Raw genomic sequence first — 22,261 nt, 5'->3', positions numbered from 1 at the left:
ACTAACTAGAACTATTGTAATAATAATTACGTTACATTGCTTAATAACTCTATCGATATTATGTTCGATCTAGAGTCGAATTCGGAAAAGTTATTTGGAACTTAAACAGCTATATAAAACTACAAGTGTCAAATATAAAAATAATTAAAATCATACACAGATATTTTTTTCCGTCTGGTAACGTATACAATTAATTTGGCTGATCATCCTATTTCTGAGTCAGAACTTCAGTGTTATACAATTTTATTAAAATCAAGACGTAAATGTAATGTTATATTTTTCCTAAGAGCCCGAATTTACTACTGAGTATGTCACATTAGTAAGTCAACCAACATTCATAGTTTTGATACTTTTTATCGTTTCTATATATCGAATTATTGACTTACAAATGAAAAATGTCGTCCGAAGGTATAATATCATCGATTTTTAAACATCTGTAACGGTATAAATAATTTCGATTTTTCTACAAATAATAAGTTAAAGTCCTAAAGCATTGTGTACTTAATGTGTTTGATATGACACTAATCGGTTATATTTTTTAATTTTGCATTATGTAAAAGTGCGTTTAATATTTGTATAGTTAGCCACGGTAACCTTGCCCTCCATGAACGTAAAAATTATTTAATAAAATAATAAAGCTATAACATATACACGGAGTATACGCACTGCAGGTTATAGGAACCTATACATTATTAACTATCACTGGATGTGAATATTACAATATTAACGTGCACGATATCACATCGTGTGCGCTTTATCAGCCGGTATTTGTCACGTGCAGTTCGGATGTGCCGCCGCGGCGTATAATTTATTCACCTCTACCGTATTTCAGCTTAATAATAATAATAATAAATTAATTACGCACGTCATGTCGAATAACATGCATATAATATCATCGTATCGAATTCCATTATAATACCGACGTATAACAACGTTATTTTAATTGCTGGTTATTTTACCTATTCATTTTGGACTGCTCGCGTTTATATAATAAATTAGACGGGTCCTTTATATATATATATATATATATATCATGTACTAATGCATATGTGCGTATACCCAATAGATATTACCTATACGCCAGAGCGTATTAATATATATAAATATAATAATATTTAATATTTAAAGCACGTAAATGACTATTACATCCATCCAGCGGTATCATAGGCGCAATTAAAGTAAAAAAATTGGGGGGGCCTTCAGCCCTCATATAAATTTTTCAATCATTCCCTCTCAGAAGTTTTTTTTTTCACCCTTTACCCTCTATAAAAATGTGTTTATTGGAAAGCAAGTAAAATTTAAAAATAAATAATAAAACAATAATTCGCTTTTAAGTATAGATAACAGATTTAATATAGTTTTTTACATTTTATATTCTTATTTTTCTATTTTTTTTTTTAGCAAATGTATATAAAATAATTTCGGTGTCAACAATAATATATCTTTCATTATTAAGTATTACAAATTTCGAAAACCGTTCTTGTGACATAGTAGACCTGAGATAATTATTAATTCTTCTTATTGCAGAAAATGACCGTTCGCAAGTAGCCAAACTAACCGGAAGAGTGATAGTCAATTAAATCATTTTAAAAAGATTTAGAAATGTATCTATAGATATATTTTCTTTGATGGTTAAATAGTTAGGAACTCCTTTTATCATATTTTTCAAAACATAATTATATTCTGCGGTGCACTATAATAAGCACGGTCTAGACTAATAATAATAGACATATTATTTAAGACTGGTTATAATATTATTACTAAAATAAGAATAACAAAAATGTATTTTATTCGTTTTTTCAGTAGTAATCACATATTTTTTCTTATTTATCAATATAATAATATAAAGTTCTGTATGGTTTTTGGGGGGGCTTATCCCCTCCAACCCCCCTAATTGCGCCTATGAGCGGTATACATAGGGATATATAAAACTTCTGTAATACAGTAGTCACTCGATAATTCGAAATTCGGGGGACCGAGTTAAAAATTCGATTTATAGAGGTTTTCGATTTACCGAGTGTTCGAATAATCGAAGGAAAAAAATTAATAAATAAAATACATTGTACGATATATACATATATATATATATAACGTTTATTTTGACATTAACTTATCATAAATATAATTATGTACATTTTAAAATTTTTAATTGATATTTATTTATTACACATACATAGTATTATATTTTATATACATATTACATATTAAAGAAATCTGTTTTTTTTTTTTGTGAAAAATTGTTGGTCGCAATCTGGTCCATAACATTGTCTAACTTAATAATAGCATTAAAAATTGTATCGCATCTTTTTTCGTCCATTTCAGATTGTTCAAAAAATTGACGTAATCCTGACATAAACAATTTTGCTTCTTTTAACGATATGACAGGAACCTCCGCCTCCTCTTCCTCGTCATCATTGTCAGAATTGTGCTGATTGACTGAAGTGGATTGAATAATTTCCTCGTCAGTAAAAGTACCAGCAGTTGCGACATTATCGTCAAAGTGAACAAATTCTTCAAATGATACGGGAACTTCTAGTCTGTTCCATGTGCTAAGCAGAACTTCAACCTCCTCACTTTGAACAGGAATACCTTCACCAATTTTCTGTCCATCCTTAATAAAACCACAAGTTCTGAAGCAATTCACGATGGTTTGTGCACTAACATTTTCCCATGCTTTGAGTACCATTTTCATAGCAGTGAGTATAGAAATTTTACATGGAACATCACCCATGCACGCCAACACTTCTCGAACAATTTCCTTTCGATACATCATTTTAAAAATTTTTATTATTCCTTGGTCTAGTGGTTGGAAAGTTGATGTAGTGTTGGGAGGTAAAAAATTAATTTTTATATTTTCAAGATGAGGAATATTATTGTGTGAAATTCGAATTATAGAGATTCGTGAAAAAAAAATTCGAATTGTAGAGTGTGCCTCACCGACAGACATTTCGAATTATCGAGGGGACCGGAATACATGTATTTTTTTCTAATTATAGAGGTTTTCTCATGGGACTTAGCGTTTAGTTCGATTTATGGAGTTTTTCGAATTATCGAGGTTCGAATTATCGAGTGACTACTGTACTTCTATAATCGTTAGTTTGGTATAATCAACCCTTGAAACAGTTTAGTCAACCGATTGGTATCTTTATTTTAAAGTACGTTCTTATTCAAATCAGCATCTCTGTTCGTGGCTACATGAAGTTTTTATACATAAATGCATTTCACAGTTAATTAATCGTATTACATGTTACTCATAAATCGTATTACAACGCACTGCGGTCAGTTTTAAATAATATTAATATTATCTATCTAATATATATACATATATATATATATATATATATATATCTCTAATATTTAATAGAATATTAAACATTGGACAAACATTTGTCGTATAATTGCGCAACCTATGTATACTAAGTTAATAATCGGGATAATCCATGGAATCTGTATATGCCCACTACTGCTGGTAGGTATTTTTAATAAATTATAATCTATAAATAATTAAATAAACATAACTTTAATTTTTTTATTTAATATTGTCGTGTATTAGTCTAGTTCCAATGAATATGTTTTCCTTGAATCTCGTATATTTTTCTCAGATAACATAAATTATTTATTTTTTGTTCTTTTGTAGTAAATTATTGTTATATAATCATAATAAGATTTTGCACGAAAATTTAGAAAATTTAGTTTAATTTTTTTTTTGTAACGAAAAACATCATTTATTTTTTACCAAATATTTTAGAATAAATTCCGTTTAATTTGAGCAACATCAGTTAAAATATAGGCCCCTTAAGGTGTGATTCCTATGGACGCGTTTGCAGACGCGCCGCACCGCCGCGCGATTCAAGTCCCAGTCGCGCGGTCGATTTTTTGGCCGCGCGGCTTGGGTACGGATTCCTATAACCGCGCGACTGCTGCCGCACCGCGCCGGACCGCGACGAACCATTTGCTGCAATTCTCCATTAGCAACAAGACGTATTTTACAATAATTCATTTTACAATATCTGTTTCTTTTTCAAAATGTCTTTAAACAAAAAACAAAAGTTAATTTTAAATTTACTTCTTTTACAAGAAGTAGATGAAGAACAAACAATTTTTAATAAAGTAATGTTTAACAATTCTAACAAGGCGCATGAGATGTTTTTAACTAGGAAAACAGAAGGTGTCTTCAGTATACTCATCGAAAAACATTTGTGGAGAGAAGGATGTCCACTTACTAGTTCTACTAATTTTACGTCTTCTTCTGGAGAAAACGTAACTTGTGTTAACCGTGACATTTTAAAAAAATTATGAAAATGTGTATAATAATATGTACTAAACAATATGTATAATATAATATACATGAACACACGCCGCGCGCGTCCGCGATTTGACTCCCTTCGGTTAGCGTGCCACAGCGATTGTCATAGGAATCGGTTCCATCTATCGACAAGTAAACTAGTGCAACGCGGCTGAGATTTGAATCGCGACGCGCCGCGGAGCGTCTGCAGACGCGTCCATAGGAATCATACCTTTACTCTTAGAAATAAATTGAAGGGTCCCATTTACAATATTTCAGGAGGTACCCGAGTAACCCCGGCAACCCCCATGAGCACATTTATATTATAAAGTACTCATGTACGGTTAATACTTACGGTTAATAATCACGGGACCGGACCGAACGAGATCAAATTTGAATTGAAGACGGACCAAACCATACCAATTTTTTTTTTTTTTTTAGAGGAAGGGACCGAATCGGACCGAACCACATAAAATTTCAATACGCAAAGACCGAAAAAGACCGGGCCGTGCAGAGCTCTAGTGCGTATACAATGTACGATATTCGTCCCGGATCAGCACAGCATGTCGATACTGGTGGTTGTTTTCATGCTTAGTCTTGTATCGTCTAAGTCTCCGTGTACACAATATCGTCAAACTTCCCTTCCGAGTTCTGTTTGATTAAAATGCAGTCTATTTGACACACATAAAGTGTATTCACTCGTGCATTTTATTTAAATACAACCAGAATAAGTAAAAATTGATTTCGCCATCTTTCGTAATATACATATAAACCTCCAATATAAATATATATAATATCCGTTTAAAACGTATCGCCTTGGGGCCATAGGCGCCATTTGAGATTTTTATTTTAGGGAGCTAAAAACTTTAAAACATATTATCGATTAATACCGTCTGCCCTATACATAAATTGTCACAACAAAGTTTAAACAAATAATTACTATCTTAAATACTATCTTTGTAATACCAATGCATTTATTACATCTTCTTTCTTCTTCCTTAGTTTCGGCCATTCAAGACCATACCTCTAGATAAACATACTGCCACCTATCTCTATCCTCTGCTACTTCCTGCCAATGATTCTCCGGCTCCACTGTTTCAGCGTCTCTCTTAACGCAATCCTCCCATCTTAAACGCGGTCTTCCAAGAGGTCTCCTCCCTACTGGGTTTTCCTCTATTACTCTTCTTATTAATGAGTCATGCTTCTTCTAGGCATGTCCTGCCCAAACTACCCTCCTTTTTTTTATCTCTTTCAGTATATCCGGTCACTGAAAAAGGGATTGTAGTTCATCATTGTGTAATTCCCTCCATTCATTTGTGAGAACATCAAAGTATGCCCCATAAATTTTCCTGAGTATTTTTCTTTCAAACACTGCCATCCTTTGTTCTTCAGTCTTTCTCAGGGGCCATGTTTCTGCTCCTTACAAGACAATTGGCCTTAACAAAGTTAAGTAAAGTACATTCTAACTTTTAAGTTCTTAGAGATTGCTCTTGATCTAAAAATTTTACTAAGTCCAAAGAAACATTTATTAGCTAATTGTAAACTCATTGAAATTTCTGTTTTTATGTCGTTATCTTGAGTTATAATTGACACTAAGTATTTGAATTGGTGCACTCTTCTAAATTTGTATTCTTCCACTTCAATGAATTCTTCTTGTACCAGATTCCCATTTCTCCGACTGACCACCATGCACTCTGTTTTTTCTTCATTAATCCTAAGTCCTACTTTCTCCGCAGCCTTTATAAGTGATTTTCCCATTTTTATTATCATTCCACTACTCCTTCCCAATAGAGCAATATAATCCGCATACGCCAGAATATTAATTGTCGATCGACCTAACTCAACCTCTTCACATAAATTGGTTTCTCTTACTATCTTCTCCAGCACTAAATTAAATAGTGTGGAATGAAGCGCATTCCCTTGTCTTAAGCCTGTCACCACTTCCACTGGTTGTGACAACATATTTGCTAGCTTTACTTTGATCTTTGTTCCATTTATACTTGCCTCTACAAGATTAACTAGCTTTTTTGGAAACTTAAATTCCCTAAGAATATTGATTAAGCTTGCCCTGTGGATAGAGTCATAAGCTTTCTTGAAATCCACAAATAATATATACGCTTCTTTATTGAACTCCCTCATTTTTTGAAGGATCTGCCTAATCACAAATATTTGATCTGTTGTCGATCTGTTTGGTCTGAAACTTCCTTGGTAATCCCCTATTATTTCTTCCGCAATCGGTTGTATTCTATCTAATAAGCAATATGCAAGAATTTTATAGGTTACGTTTAATAGTGCAATTCCCCTATAATTGCTGCATATCTGGGGATCGTTCTTTTTGTGGATAGGGTATACTAGCGCAGTATTCCACTCCTCCGGAAGTCTTTCCTCCTGCCATATAATTTCAATAATACTATGTATTATTGATATGGTTTCCTCATCTAATTTTTTTAATATTTCTCCCTGAATCCCATCTTCTACGGGAGATTTTTGGTTTTTTAACCTTAATATTTGTTGTTTTATTTATTTTCTAGTAGGGGATAGGCATTCGTAATCGTTGGTTTCTACTAGTGCCCATTCAAAAGTTTCTTCTGGATTTTCGCAGTTGAGTAGTTGGCCAAAATATTGCCTCCATTTTTCCAATATGTCTTCCTATCTTATTGTCAGTGAACCATCTTAATTTTTCAAGAACTTATTATGTTTTTTGTATCCTCCTCATATACTATTTATTTTTTGGTACAATTGTCTCGTTCTATTCATTCTAGAATCTATTTTTGCTTCTTCCAATAAATTCCTAGTATATTTTCGTTTTTCATTTCTAAATACTCTACTTGCGCTTTTCTGACATTCTTTATATGCAATTTCTTTTTCTATATTATGTTGGTCATTGAGCCACTGGTTTCTAGCTTCTTTTCTCCAATTTAGAGGATCTTCGCACATATTGTTGAACCATGGTTTTCTTACAGCTTTTACTTTTCCAATTTCTAACTCTGTCACTACTTTTATAGTATCTTGAATTTTCTTTAATTTCGCATCAATTGAGTTATTTATACTTGTATCTTTCCTTCTGATTTTTTCCGACATCAGATAATTGAATCTTTCACATGTATTCACATTGTTTAGTTTAGCTGTGTCATATTTGTCTACCACAGTTCCTTTTTTCCGAGTAACCTTTTTTATTTTGACTTTCATTTTTCCTTTAACCAGATAGTGATCCGAATCACCACCGGCTCCTCTCATCATTCTAATGTCTTGAATACAGTTTTTGAATCTTGCGCTCGCTAGGATATGGTCAATTTGGTTGACATACCTTCCATCAGGTGACATCCATGTTCCCTTATAAATATTTTTATGAGGAAACATTGTACTTTTTACTACAAGACCATTTCCATATGCAAAATCGATAAGTCTTAATCCATTATCATTTTTAGTTTCGTGCAGGCTGTGATTATCAATTATTGGTCTGAATACAGCCTCTTTACCAATTTTTGCGTTTAGGTCACCTAAGACTATTTTTATTCTGTACTGAGGTAATGCATTTAATTTTAAGTCCAAGCACACATAAAAATCATCGTTCTCTTCCTGCGACTTATCTTCAGAAGGCGCATGCACATTTATGAAAGTTAAATCGAAGAAATGCACTTTCATTGTCAACAATGAGATTCTTGGATTGATATCTTTGAATTCCCTTATATTTGGTATTAAGCTTTTGTGTATCGCAAAACTAGTTCTAAACTGGCGTTGTTCATTACATTTTCCATAAAGTATTGTTGTTTTTTGTATATCTAACGTTCCAGTATCATCCTATCTAATTTTTTGTAGAGCCACTATTTTTAACTTGTATTTCTCGATTTCTTTAACAATATTTTGGGCCGCTCCAGGTTTGAAAAGAGTACGTACGTTCCATGTCCCAAACAATAAGCCATTTTTCCGATTTCCAGTCTTACTATCCAAAGCTCCACATATCTGAGGTATGTTTATGTTTACTAGATCCTGAACAGAAGATTTTTTACTAGGCAGGGTCGTTAGCCCTGCGCTAAACCCCCAACCTGGAGGACTAGTCTACTCCAACCAATTAAGATCAGAGTAGGGAGAACTAAACCAACTAATTAAAGTCAGTTCAGTTCAGAGCTCAGGGCCCCGGGTTCGCTAAGCCCGTCGCACTCTTAGTGCTCCCCTGAGGGCGCATTTATTACATACATTTAAAATATAATTATTACATTTTTTTTTTTTTAAAAAGAAAATCTACGGTCACTTTCGGCGAATTCATCTAAATTAAATCCTGTACATATTTTATTAGACATTTCTCTCTCTAAATGCCATAATGATTGATCGGAAAATCTGCCTTGAAGCATGGAACTTCTTAGCCATATCTTTATTCTTCGCATCACAGAGAATAAAATAAATATAGTTTAGCCCATAGGTTCCCAAAGTGTGCGCCGCGGCTCCCTAGTGCGCCGCGATGTATGTATAAGGGCGCCGCGCCGTCACGAAATACTATTAGGTCTAACATTTTCCTTATGATTAGTCATGCTATGACTTAGAGAAGGGCGCCCTGAAAAAACTTTGGATCACAAAGAGCGCCTTGAGTCGAAAAAGTTTGGGAAGTACTGGTTTAGCCCATAAAATAAATATCGATATTTATATAAATAGCCACAGCGCGAACCAGTATAGATAAGCAATAGGTTTTATTATTATTCTTTTCATTATAATCCCGAGAAACAGAACGTACCATTGAATATCATTATTATTGTGTATAAATATGTGTTTATTGACAATAATCACAACGGACTTTGAAGTCCCTATGGTCTATTGCGACATTTTTATAGTTTTGACGAATATTCTCAGTCAAGCACTCGCGCGCCAAGTATATTGTTTATACGCATGCTATTTTTTTCGCTCTTGAGTGTTGTTTGTTCATTTATTAATTATTATTTACTCGTTAATTTTTTTAATTTATTTAATTGGTGAAATGAATAAATTTACAAAATTAAACGATCGTGAGATCGAAGATATAAATCAAAAAAATGGTGGCATAGATTGTTTTGGGGTGTTATTGATATAATATTTGTCAATTCATTTGTTATTAATAACAAGCTTAGTGAATCAAAATTAACTGTTCTTCAGTTTCGAAGAGCAGTTGCCCAAGGACTAATAACACAAGGTAAATGTGGCCTAAAAAGAACAACGGATATATCTCCAGGGACTTCAAAAGGTAGACCATGTCTACAACCAAGAAGGGGCAAACAGTTGTTTTCAACAACTTCAGATGTGAGGTTATGGAACTTAGGGGCCCACTGGTTAAAATTTAGTAAAACGAGAGGTAGATGTGAAGTGTGCAGCAAAAATAATATAGAATCTAAACCATATACTAAATGTTCTACTTGTAATATTTTTTTATGTTTAAATGAAAAGAAACCGTATTTTATTGAATATCATTCAAAATAATGTGTTAATTTTTAATATTATAATTATTATTATTTTTTTTTTTTGTACATTACTATTATGTTTATATGTTTTTAATAAAATTCTTATTATATGATAAATTATGAATTTAACATTTATAATATTAAACATAGTAACCACTCAATGTTCTTAATATTAGTCTGCTATATAAAAAAATTGACCATTTAGTTTTTGATACTATAACTATTTTCTTTAAGTTTATATTGTTGTTAATTTGAAACATGAATTATATACATATTTAAATGGTCATTATATTTTTAATTAATTAATTAATTAAATTATAACTAATTATTACTTATTTATCATAGGGAATAAGAAAATAGTAGTGTCGTAACGGACCATAGGGACTTTTAAGTATAGTCCTTAAATGACCAATGGGACTTATTTGTCCCACTCCTTAAAAAAATATTAAAAAACCTCCAATTTCAAATTTCTTAATTTCTAAATTCATCAAAAAAATAATAATTTATAAAGGTGCAAAAAAAAAATCAAATTTCTATTACCATTTAATGTTGGTCTACAAAGGGTTAAACCTTTTCTAACATCAGTTATATATAATTGAGTATAACATTTCATTCTCATGAGTTGACGAATAATTTTTTCTTCCTGTAGTAGCGTGAGTGTCCGCTGTAGATAAAAACTTCACTGTTTATGTTTAAGTTTTTTTTGTTTTTTAGTTACCTACTATAACTATTATGGAAATTTTATTTTTTTTTCACAAGTGATTTATGTAGATAGTTGTAATATAATCTGAAACTCGTTGTTGGAAAAAAATTGTATTTATAATAATGCACTGTTCATTGTTACTATATATATGTACATTGAACCTAATGAATGTGACGAAATGAGTGAAAAACAATGAAGGAAATTTATAAGAACGTATAATATATGTACGGCTTGGTATTTGAATAAAAAGAATAGACATCTCAAAACATTCTTCAAATGAAACCCCTATTTTTACTTATGATGAAAACAAACGATGCAACAGTTGTAGTGATCTCATATGCGGTGTAAGTAAATAATTTTAATACATACATAAGTCCTGCATTCTGTATAATTTATATTATACTTACACTTATGTGATAAAGTTATTCGGGATATGGATCGGAATATTATGATTATACATAATAACGTATACGTGTACCGAACATGTAATAGTAGTTTGATTTAGATTACTTACGCAATGCGTCATAGAAATTGTTATACAATCCACCATAAAAACGTTGATGAAAATCAGCAAAAATAATATAAGCCAAATATTTGTTGCAAAAATATTTCCTAAACATTTCAATTATTTAATTTTATTAGAGAAAATACCAATCATGGATAACAATAATTGATACATCATATTCGACAGTATTATTTAAATAAAACTTGATAAGTAGTTGCTAAATAGTATTAGCAGTGCTGTCGTTAGTGAGCAGGCAACTTAGGCAATTTCCTAGGGTCAAGCACTTAAAATAAATTTGGGAGCCCACAATTTGTCAAGTTAGAATAGTTAGATTTTGTAATGATTTAAAATTATAGTTATGTATTAATTTATGCATGAAATAATTATATGTTTTTTAAATCATTACTTATTATATCATAAATAAACAATATTACCTTTCCAATGATTGAATCATTCTGCCTCTTGAAAGTCGTGGTTGACTCTTTAGGTATGGAATAAGGTAAACAACTTATATTTATTTTAAAATAACAGTAACTTTCTTTTTTTAATTTACTTATATTAATTTTATTTAAATTACTTATACACACATTAACACATTATTATAAAAAGTTATTTTAAATTTTTCTATTTTAAAATATTTTAACTCCAGTGAAGTGTATAATATAGCTTAAAATATTTATTTTTGAGACATATAATCTAACATTTTGAACACTAATAAACGTGTTAGAAGATCAACAATACCTGGAAGAAATTAAACCACATTTCAGGACAAGGGTAAAAAAACCGGTTACAAGTATATATATATATGTAAATGAATGGAAAAAAATACAAAGAACTACATTATTTTAGAATGTTGATGACAACCTAAATTATTTAAAGAGCATCACTTATAATTTAAGTTATACAAACATAAATGTAAAACAAACTGACATACCTTATTCTATATCGTATATAAAATAATTTATATTCTGCTATTTTCATACTTCGCAATTATAATACTAACTTGGCTTATATGTGTTTTAGTGTTCACTATTTTGGCCTGAAATCATCATTAAATGCATACTAAAGTAGAATAAATGAGTAATTTTAACTTATATTGAAGGTGAAATATTTCTACAACTGAAACTTGTATGACACGCTTGTATCTCACTATTGCAGCAATTGTACTAAACGTGCAAATCCGAAAAAAAAATCTATTTAAATTATTACTATGAGAATATTTATATGATTGATAACATAATCAAAAATATGAACCATTAAAATTGAATTTTTTTTTATACCAATACACACAAACAAAATTGTTTACAGAACAGTTATAATGAAACTCAGATTTTTACAAATAGCACGAGAAATTTGGATATGTATTAAATATATATAAAAAAAAAACAATTATTTCTATAGTTTATGCAGAAAAGTAGAATCGATAAGGTCTGCAATAATGAATTTGTATTTTGTTTCAGAAAATTCATGTTATTTAAAATTGATTATTTATTATTCTAAATATAAATAATAAAAATATTAGACAATAGTTATATTTTAAATCTATCGGGGACTTTTTTTTTTATATAACTATGGTAATTAACTCTTATTTTTTAATTTGTATTTGTACCTTTTATATGGAGGATAGATAATTATTTGGGGGTAAGCCCCCATCTAATTGTACCCATGAAAATAACAAAAATTATATTTTAGGAAAAATTGTCAATATAACTTCAGTTAATTGAAAAATGGGAAACAAGATACTTTGATAAAAAATAGTTTAATTAATCGCATAATATATCATGTGAATTATAACTTATGGAAATAACAGTTTTGCTAGTGATCTAATCAAATAATCGAAAATCCTATTTTTTACCAGTATAAGTTATTTTGAAGTATTGTTTTTTCTTTTATACACCTTCAAAGTTCATGCCCCTGGCGTAAGGATGTGATTCGTCATGTTTTTGTTATATCACTGTATACTGATTAAACACAACAAGAACGTTTACAAAATATATACATTGGACCTTCATAACTGGAACGCCTATTAGTCGAGTTTTCATTAAGTCATAGAAATATCTTAGTCCCCTTGTTTTAATGAAGAATTTGTGGAGTACATTTTCTGGATAATGCGAATTCCGCTAACTCTAAGTAATCTGTGTCGAATTATTTCTTGTAACTCAAATTATTGAAAATTACTGAAATAATATACATACAAAAAGAAAGTAGGATAATAATGATTATGTGTAATCGCTTTTAACCCAGACATTAGGTCAACCAGAAATCCCTAGAAAAATGTTTTCTGTCCTCAACGTGATTGAAAATTGTACAGATAGTCCCTTATTGCATATTTTTCTGTAAATTATTTTTTTTTTTTTTTTGACCAATTCAAATTGTCAAGGTTTCACTGTACATAAAATATTTACAAAGATATATTTTAATATTTTGTATATAAAAAAAGCTTATAGTATAATATTATTTTAAATTTTTAACGTTAAAAAATATAAAAAAAATGTAAAAAATGTTTGTAAAAATAAAAATGTAAAAAAAAATAGTAATCGGGTAAATTTGTTAGGCATAATTTTTTTTATATAGCCCATTATATTTTATTTGATGAAAACTCGTAAATGATTTTTTTGACGATCTTTTGTTTTTTTTGTTTTTTTTTTTCAATCTCGATGTAGTAAAATGATTTCGTGCTTTAATTTGCGTTTCAGATTGTAAATTGGTTAGTATGTTAATAATCTTAAAAATATTTGGTTGAGTAGTATTGAATATTTTGTTGAATTTACTGTGGAACACTTCACATCAATTTGTGGTCAAAGAAAGGGAAGATGAACACTCAGCCCACATTCAGAAGGGAAACAACTATCTGACAAAATATAATTTTGAAAAATATGGTTGAAAACTTTATCTACTTTATCGTATTTTGGTTTGATAGCCATTAAATCATTTGTGAAAAAATCCAAGATTTCTGACGGTGGTAGGTAAAGAAGGTCAAATAAATGTTTTAGTGCTTTTATGATTCCAGAATCTTAGTCCCTGAATTCCGAAGCAAGTCCAACTGACTGAATCATCCACTACCAACTTTGAACCGAATGGAATCTAAATCCCTTTATGTTTACCGATGGTCATGTTTTTTCGTAATACAAAGTGAATAGCTATTTCAAAATCTAAGAAAACACTTCTGGATTTAAGTAATCACACAACGCTGAAAAAGCTTTTCCGTAAGTTACTGAAGTTCTATCTGGTAATAAACAGTAAATAAGGGGAAGATAATATCCGTTATGTAAAACATAAATAGTAAAATCTGATAAAAAATGTTTGGACAATACTTAAATGTGTCGTCAACATAAATACACCGATTTTCCTTAATAGTATTCCAGTTGGTGTTACATGTAATAATAACTATATCTGACGCTTTATCTTAAAGAAATAAAAAATTCTCACCCACCAAAGTCGTAATATCAATTTTGTCTAGACTATCTTGAGTTTCTTCTGTGGATTTAGGTAAGTTTGGTAGCGATTTTGAATGAACATAATATAGATTTACGAATAGCGTTGATATCTTGTATCGTCAACACATTTAAATTGTTCAGTTCAAGTTGACTTCGGAGAAGTTTCGCTGGCTTTTAGTGCAAATTTTCTTGAGCTTTACGCTTTAAACTATTACTTATCTCTCTCCTCCTTATAATCTTGTCATCTAAATATGAGTAGTTGTGTTCCAAATGTTCATCATACATTTCGCTAATACTGTTTTACTCGATACAACACAATTGCGCTCAGCTTACCTTTTTCCATTCAAAAAACTTAAGACTTACAATCACGTGTTGTATATTTCCAGCGCTCTATATCACCAGTGAGTTTTTATGGAAAGAAAACAAAATATTTTTTACCAATTTTTTTTCACTTGTTCACCAGACATGTTAGAAAAGTAATAAAAATAAGTGAACGCACACAACAATGGCGAATATCGTAAACAGACTGAAATCTGATCAAATTGCACAAGCTGATACGATTGTGTGCCATATCGTACATCCGATTAAATTGTATAAGTAATTTGTTTTCGACAAATTATCAACATTATATTTTCAATATTTTCAATTAGCTATAGTTCAATGTTTGGGTTTGTCGATATTATCAATAAATCCTATATTTTCGATATTCCGTTTAATAAATTTAAAATTTAAAAATATGATACACAGGAACTGTATATACTATATAACAAAAGCTTTACGAGGAACGTAATAACATCGCGCAGTTATTATGTGGGCTGTTTTGGAAAACGAGCATGCATATGTATAATAATTATTGTAGAATTTAAAATTATACAATTATACCTATTTGTACATTTTTTTTCGACGGGAGCCGTTTGAAAATAAGCAAACAATAAACGGGAGGCATTTAGGATCCGACGGTTATTATCATTAGAGACTATCATTGAATGTATTATTATACGCACAATATACGCCGAAAAACATATTTCGTTTTCAGACCAATGTACAGCCCAATCAGACGTATGACCGGTGAGTAAAACGAATTTTCAGAATGAACTTTTTATACAAGTCAAACAAATAATTTTCATTGTTCCGGATATAACAATTAGCTCTACCGCAGTATAACGCAGGACTGATTAACCTTAAACATTATAACCATGTACACGTGAAAATATAATACTATTTAAAATATATTTGGTAGCACTCAGAACGTTTTTCATTCCTAATATTAAAAATACATTAAAATCAAATTAAATTGTGTGCTGTGTTGTATCGAAATGCATACACGACTATTATATAGCGTACAGAAAATGAATCATGAACTTTAAAAGCCAAATCGTAACAAATAACAATAATATACTACATAATATTTAATATTATATTACGCGTGAGCAACGCATAATGTTATTTATAGATTTTAGATTCGGAGCGGACCAAACATAGAAAAGATTAAAGCTCATGGTTATCTTACGCGCGTTTTGTTCTTTCAAACATGTTTTCCTCAACATGTTGCTATTATTATTCTTTTTTTTTATACATCCAGGACTGTCCTGGCAACACGAAATTTTCATTTTATTTACCTTATAACTAGTGGTCACTGGTTTTTCGTTGGTATCGAGTTACACTTGCAGAAGTGGATCGTATACGGGTACTTTTCATGTACGGCTCTTGTACACTTAGAATATCATTTACAGTTGGTTACAACAAAAATATCAGGTTTTCAATTTTTTTTTTCTTCAAGGGCCGTATAAAATGTAAAAATACTTGAAAATCAATATACAAGTATTTTATGTCCCCATTGTTTTTTAACACTTGCTATAATGTTTTATAACTGTCCACAGTCTGCATATAGTCGATTGGTATGAGAATGTTTTGTGGTTTAAACTCGCTGTAAACAATATAATACTTATATATATAACGCATGCGCATTTTATATATTTTGCAATTTTTGTTAGCATATGTGTTTTTATATTAATATAAGAGGCAATGAACAACATCTTTTTCTCTTGAATTGAGAAAACCATTTGAATTTATGAAAACGGATGCACTGCTACTACTGCAATATACATTTATTAGTTATATATTAGTTTTCGTTGAGCACGTGAATATTTGGTAAACAATTTTAATTTACAAGAGGATATTCAATAACAAGACCGTCGAATTCTCATTGTTTTACAATGTGGGGAAATCGGGAAAGCGATATAACATATTTTTGTTCAATTTAAAATCATTCACATAATTTTTAATGAAAATTATTTTATGAATTTAATAATACAGTGAGACATCTCTAACACACTCATTTAAGTAAAAATTACCCTCTCAAGGAACTATCTTCGTGACTTTCTATACATAATATAATAGGTTTATTAAATTTATAATATACACAATGCAGAGATAAAATGTTTTTTTGATTAACCTTCGACGTGTATGTGAACATACAAGTATATATTATGATTGGGAAAATTTGAATGAACGAGTTTGTAAAAAAAAATAATTATAGGTATACATACCCGCCATGGAGCCATTTGTTGTATTTTAATTTTACGAATTTTTAAATAGATTTAAATATTAAATGCTGTAAATTCACTGCAAATAAATATTTTCATACTTTTCAATATCTCATAAATTAATTATAATATAAATGATACCTTAGTCAAGCTTTATAGGAGTATGTTTCCCCTCTTCTAGTGCTACTCCCTATTTGCATCCTTCCATATATACACATAAAAATATTATGCTTTTGACGCAGTGCAGAGACGGACTGGGAGTATTTAGATCCGAGTGAAGAAGATTTAAGCTGCCCAACATTTTTTTAGAATATTAAAAAAATTTGAATCTTTTTGTGCTCGATTAGGACTAATATTACATCCATTACGTACATATTTCATATTAATAATTTATAATAAATGACAAATTATTACTGATGAATGAATGAAATATCATACATATATTGTACATTTTAATTTATAAATATAACATTTATTGCATTACGTTGGATGAATCTTTTAAATATTTTACCTCTTCTGGCATATCTATTTAATCTAACACCTCTTTTTCTACAGACTTAAAAGCACTGACTTCAAATATAAATATTATTTTAAGTAAATCATATAATGTAGAAATATTCGTGTCTTAGAATTGTGTGTTATTGTCTATAATTGTTAATTTAAAAATTATCATTACCAAATATGAAATTATAGTATAGTATTCTTTTTATTAAAAGTAGACAATGAAGAAGGAATCTCTCGCGGCAGCGGTTCCAATGGATTTCTCCCACTATTCAACTGGGCCAATTCGCCACTGACGCAGTGTATATTACAGCTAAAAACAATTGAAAATGCATTACTCGTCAATCAATGGGTACTTATACATAATACACGTACAACATAATAAAATATATAATACGTCTATCTACGTATGAACATGCGATCGCACACAGTACATGTGATACGAAGTGATTCATTTAATACTAGCATATTAAATGTATAATACTAACAATATTAACATGGTCGAATGTTTTACGTTAAACGCAAATCACTCTGTATATGGGTATATCTGTACATATTTTGTATACTATCTATCAGTTTATTCATTTCTGCTGCTGTAATACACTTCTTTCATTTATTTCAAAACAGAAATACATCGTGATATAAGTGTTGACTAAATAAATAGTATTAAACTGTAAAATACTTGGTATTCATTTGTATGTGCAGTATAAATCCAAATAACTTTTTGACATACTTTGTATTTACTGTGTATTTTAATGTACATAGTTACATAAATATATTCTTCTGAGGCCAATTTTAATGACGTCGTCATTCTCTGCAAATAGACTAATAACTATATGCCATGGACAAAGGCGCGAATATTGGTAAAATGTTTGGATTGTCGGATTTTTACCAACTCAAATCAAAAACATCAACATCGTATTATGTATAAATTCTTTAACAGCTCGAAGTAACCTTAACGGAATATTGTTATAATTTCATTATTAAAACAACAAAAATAGTTTTGAAAGAAAAGAACATAAATTCTAAGATCGATGAAAATTGTAAATAGTTACTGGCCTTATACTAGAGCAAATAATTATTAGATCATTATTCAAGAACTAAAATACTATAGTAAATATATAATTTCTATATTTTGGCAAAGCAATATAAAATAAAATATAAATCCGCAATATTAAATTTAGCGATGTTTATATAAAATCTAAAGTTGTCAAACAGTCCTGAATTACTATTATAGGTCTCAGAGTTGGGTGACTTGGGAGGGACTATAGTTTTAGTTATTTTCGGAGGGTGGATAAATAAATTCTAGTGAAACACTAACACGAACGGGGAGGGACTTAGTTTTCCTAATGGCCATTAAAACCTTCGTTTTATTCTAGAATTGCTATCTCCGATTTTAACCCCCTCAAAGTCAAACATTAAAATTTAGCTATTATAACGCTCTAACTAACAGATAATCCAAAAAATAAATAAATGGTTGATATTAATATTTCCTTTTAATAAATTGCATTTTTGTTTATAATAATTATTATTGTTAGTTAATACAAAAGTTTTAATAATTCGTTAACTGTCGTTAAATATGTTATCAAAAAAATGTGCTCCAGCATACATGTAAATTATTGAAGGGCTTTTAGAAAATACTGTAGGCTTACAAGAGTCTTCGAAGCTACCTCTTAATTACTTCTTTATAAGAATCTAAACAATTATTTCTAAATCACTGTTGGTTTGAATATTTGCGTAAACAAAAACATCAATAATTCATAATCTAGTGAAGTGTTATGTTTCTCGTTTCCGAAAATTTATAGTTATAATATAATATGTAGAAATATTTAAATTTTGATTGTTGAAATTTGAAACGAACATAGCCAGTTATAATTTATCTGAGTACATAATATGCGCGGCAATGTTCATCTCATTATTTTTGTTTCGTTACGAAGAAACTCACTATACGTTTAGTAAATCGGCGATTTAAATATCAAGTATTTTATACAACTTAATTAAAATATATTATAAAAAATAAAAATTTGAAACCATTTATTAATAAATACTGCAGAATTATAATTAGTGTCAAAACGTATAGAATAATATCCTTTGTATTGTATGCTCTTTTTTTTTTTTTTGATAATTTATTTAAATTATTTTATTCCATAAAAAATAATTTCTATTCGTCAGTTGTTTAGGATGAACTTATCAGGACATATAAATCCTAATACCATTCAATATAACGTATATAGACCATGATTTGAATACCTATAATTATTTATTTTATTATAAACTACCTAATTAAAAATTTATATTATTGCTGTATAGATATTATATTAATTTTTGTCGAGAACTCAAATCATGGAAATGCGAATAGTTATTGAAATAATTTAAAATAATTAATTTTCATTTTCATTGTAAGCCGAATAATACATAATATGTATTATACACTATATTATAATACTTATCCTTAGTGCGTGCGGTTTATATTTTGACTAACGCCACATGATGTAAAGCTGCACTTTTTTACAATGCCAATAAATACAGGCAAACCTTGAATATTGCATTATATTTTTAGTGAGGTTGAATAGAAGTGAATAAAACTTATCTACTTTTATTTGTATATAAAAATATTGTAAAAAAAAGTGTTTTGGAAGTGATAAGTATTTATAAAAATGTTCAATGCACATTTATAATAAAATTGGCGATGTAATTCGTAGCGGAAATAATTTCCATGATTCATACATGCCATTACTCATTTCAATAATTTTTGTTCGATTTTATAATTCATAAAAGGGAATAATTATGACATACACATACTTATGTACCACTTAATAATAAATAAATATCAATAGAATCAACAAGTTACTCCTATGGTTCACTAGAATTAATCGATTAATACACATAAATATAAATACTTACACTTACAGATCAACAAAAACAAGTATCTACACACCCTTTCGTTTCTAATTTTGAGCTGGAAAAGATTTTTAAGATATTTTTTATTGATAAAAATACTTTTTCCTAGTAAATTAAAATAATTCCCCAACAATATATTATATACTATACACTCGACCCTCAATCAGCTGTATAAATGAGTTCATGGGTCAATGCATTTTCAATTGTTTTCCAAAAAATCATACAAAACGACAGAAAATGAAAAAGCATTCTTTTTTAAAATATTTTAACACTAATAATACAAAAATCACGTTCAACTTAATTTCATTTTTTGTACATGCAATTTAGTATTTACTTTTAATTTAAAATAAAATTAAACTTAATCATAAGATATCTTATATATCAACATAGGTTTTACAAATATTAATTAAATTTCAAATGCCTTCCAATAATGAGTGTGTATCCGTACCCAGTATATTTTATTCATATTTATTATTTTTTTTAATACTTGTTTAGGCATGTTTATTAATGGGAAATCAGTTAATTGCGTAGCAACGTCGAAATTATAGACAAATTGTTTTACACTTATACATCATATATCATGTTATATGAAAGAATTTATTATGAAATGGCGAAACATAATTTTCATAATATTTGTTTATTACAAGAAGAGATCATAAAATATATTAATAAAACAATAGTTCGAAATTATTTTTAAAATTAGGGGACTGACACTGTTTAACGTTTATACAATTTTTAGAAAGTTTAGTCATTATACCAAAAAATCCAATCAATTAATAAAGAAATTTTAGTTAAATTACACATTTATAAATTATAACCAATTTAGTAATACATTTTAAAATTTGGTAAAATATTGAAGATATGATTTTGTACAAATATGTCAGGTGACCTCGTGCATTTAAGGTACCATTTTCATTTGCTGACATCTGCTGAAAATGAAAATGGTACCTTAAATGCAATTAGGAACGGATCTGGAGATTTTTTAAATTGAAGGGAGGGGGTTATCGTCACATCATCTTATAAAAAAACCTATAGGAAGCGTTTTCTAAGTTCGAGTACAAACTTATATTATCAACCTATTTTCTATATGCACTCAATAGACCTATGAATTTGCTCGAGCCAATAAAATAAAATTAAATACATCAATATATAAATCATATAATGAGTAATAACACATGATATTTATCTACATTTTACATTTTTCAAACCCTTCCTTCCGAAATATTTTCTTACGTTCGCCACTGTCACTAAGTATTAGCTGTTATATTTTTTTAACAACAGTGTACATTACTGCGATTGATTTCTGTCGAAAACCTTAATTTATTCCACTGTTAATCCGGGCTCGCACGCGCGCTCAGACATCAATCATAAGGGAAAAGGACGTTGCGTGATACCCACACACACAAGGTATGACGTACGTGTAGAATACAGATTAGTGACATCATTAATCGTGTTCAGTAATTCGGATCACCTTACGGTTCACGAACACAAAGCGCGCGTACGTCATAATAATCGAAATGGCTGTACAAGTATTCCGCGAATACAATCCGCCGATGACAAATACGATGGAGTTGGAGGAGGTAGTTTTCAATTATTCGACATTTTACGTTTTCCTGATTTCAAGCGGGAAACGCCTGTCAAAACTCAAGCGGTGCATGCCGTAAAAATCGGGTGTGCAGAGGATTCATTGCACATAGACCACGGGCCTTGAATTATATATTATGGTGCCTGATAAGATCAAATACTCAAAAACGTTTGACGATTAGGGGCCTCAAGGTTTTGATTTGGAGACGGGCCTCGAATGGTTTAGTTACGGAAAAGTATAAAAAAATCGTTGCCCGTGCATAGAATCATGCAAGATTTTAATGGATCCGAAGCTTATATACGACAATACGTACAAAGTATACGTTGTATACGATTATTTATATGTATTTATGTATATCTATATAGCAGTGGC

The sequence above is a fragment of the Sipha flava genome, unplaced genomic scaffold, assembly GCF_003268045.1.
Source record: "Sipha flava isolate LNK unplaced genomic scaffold, YSA_version1 131_pilon_pilon, whole genome shotgun sequence".
In the NCBI taxonomy this organism is placed as follows: Eukaryota; Metazoa; Arthropoda; class Insecta; order Hemiptera; family Aphididae; genus Sipha; species Sipha flava.
Note: the sequence above shows the minus strand (reverse complement) of the source record.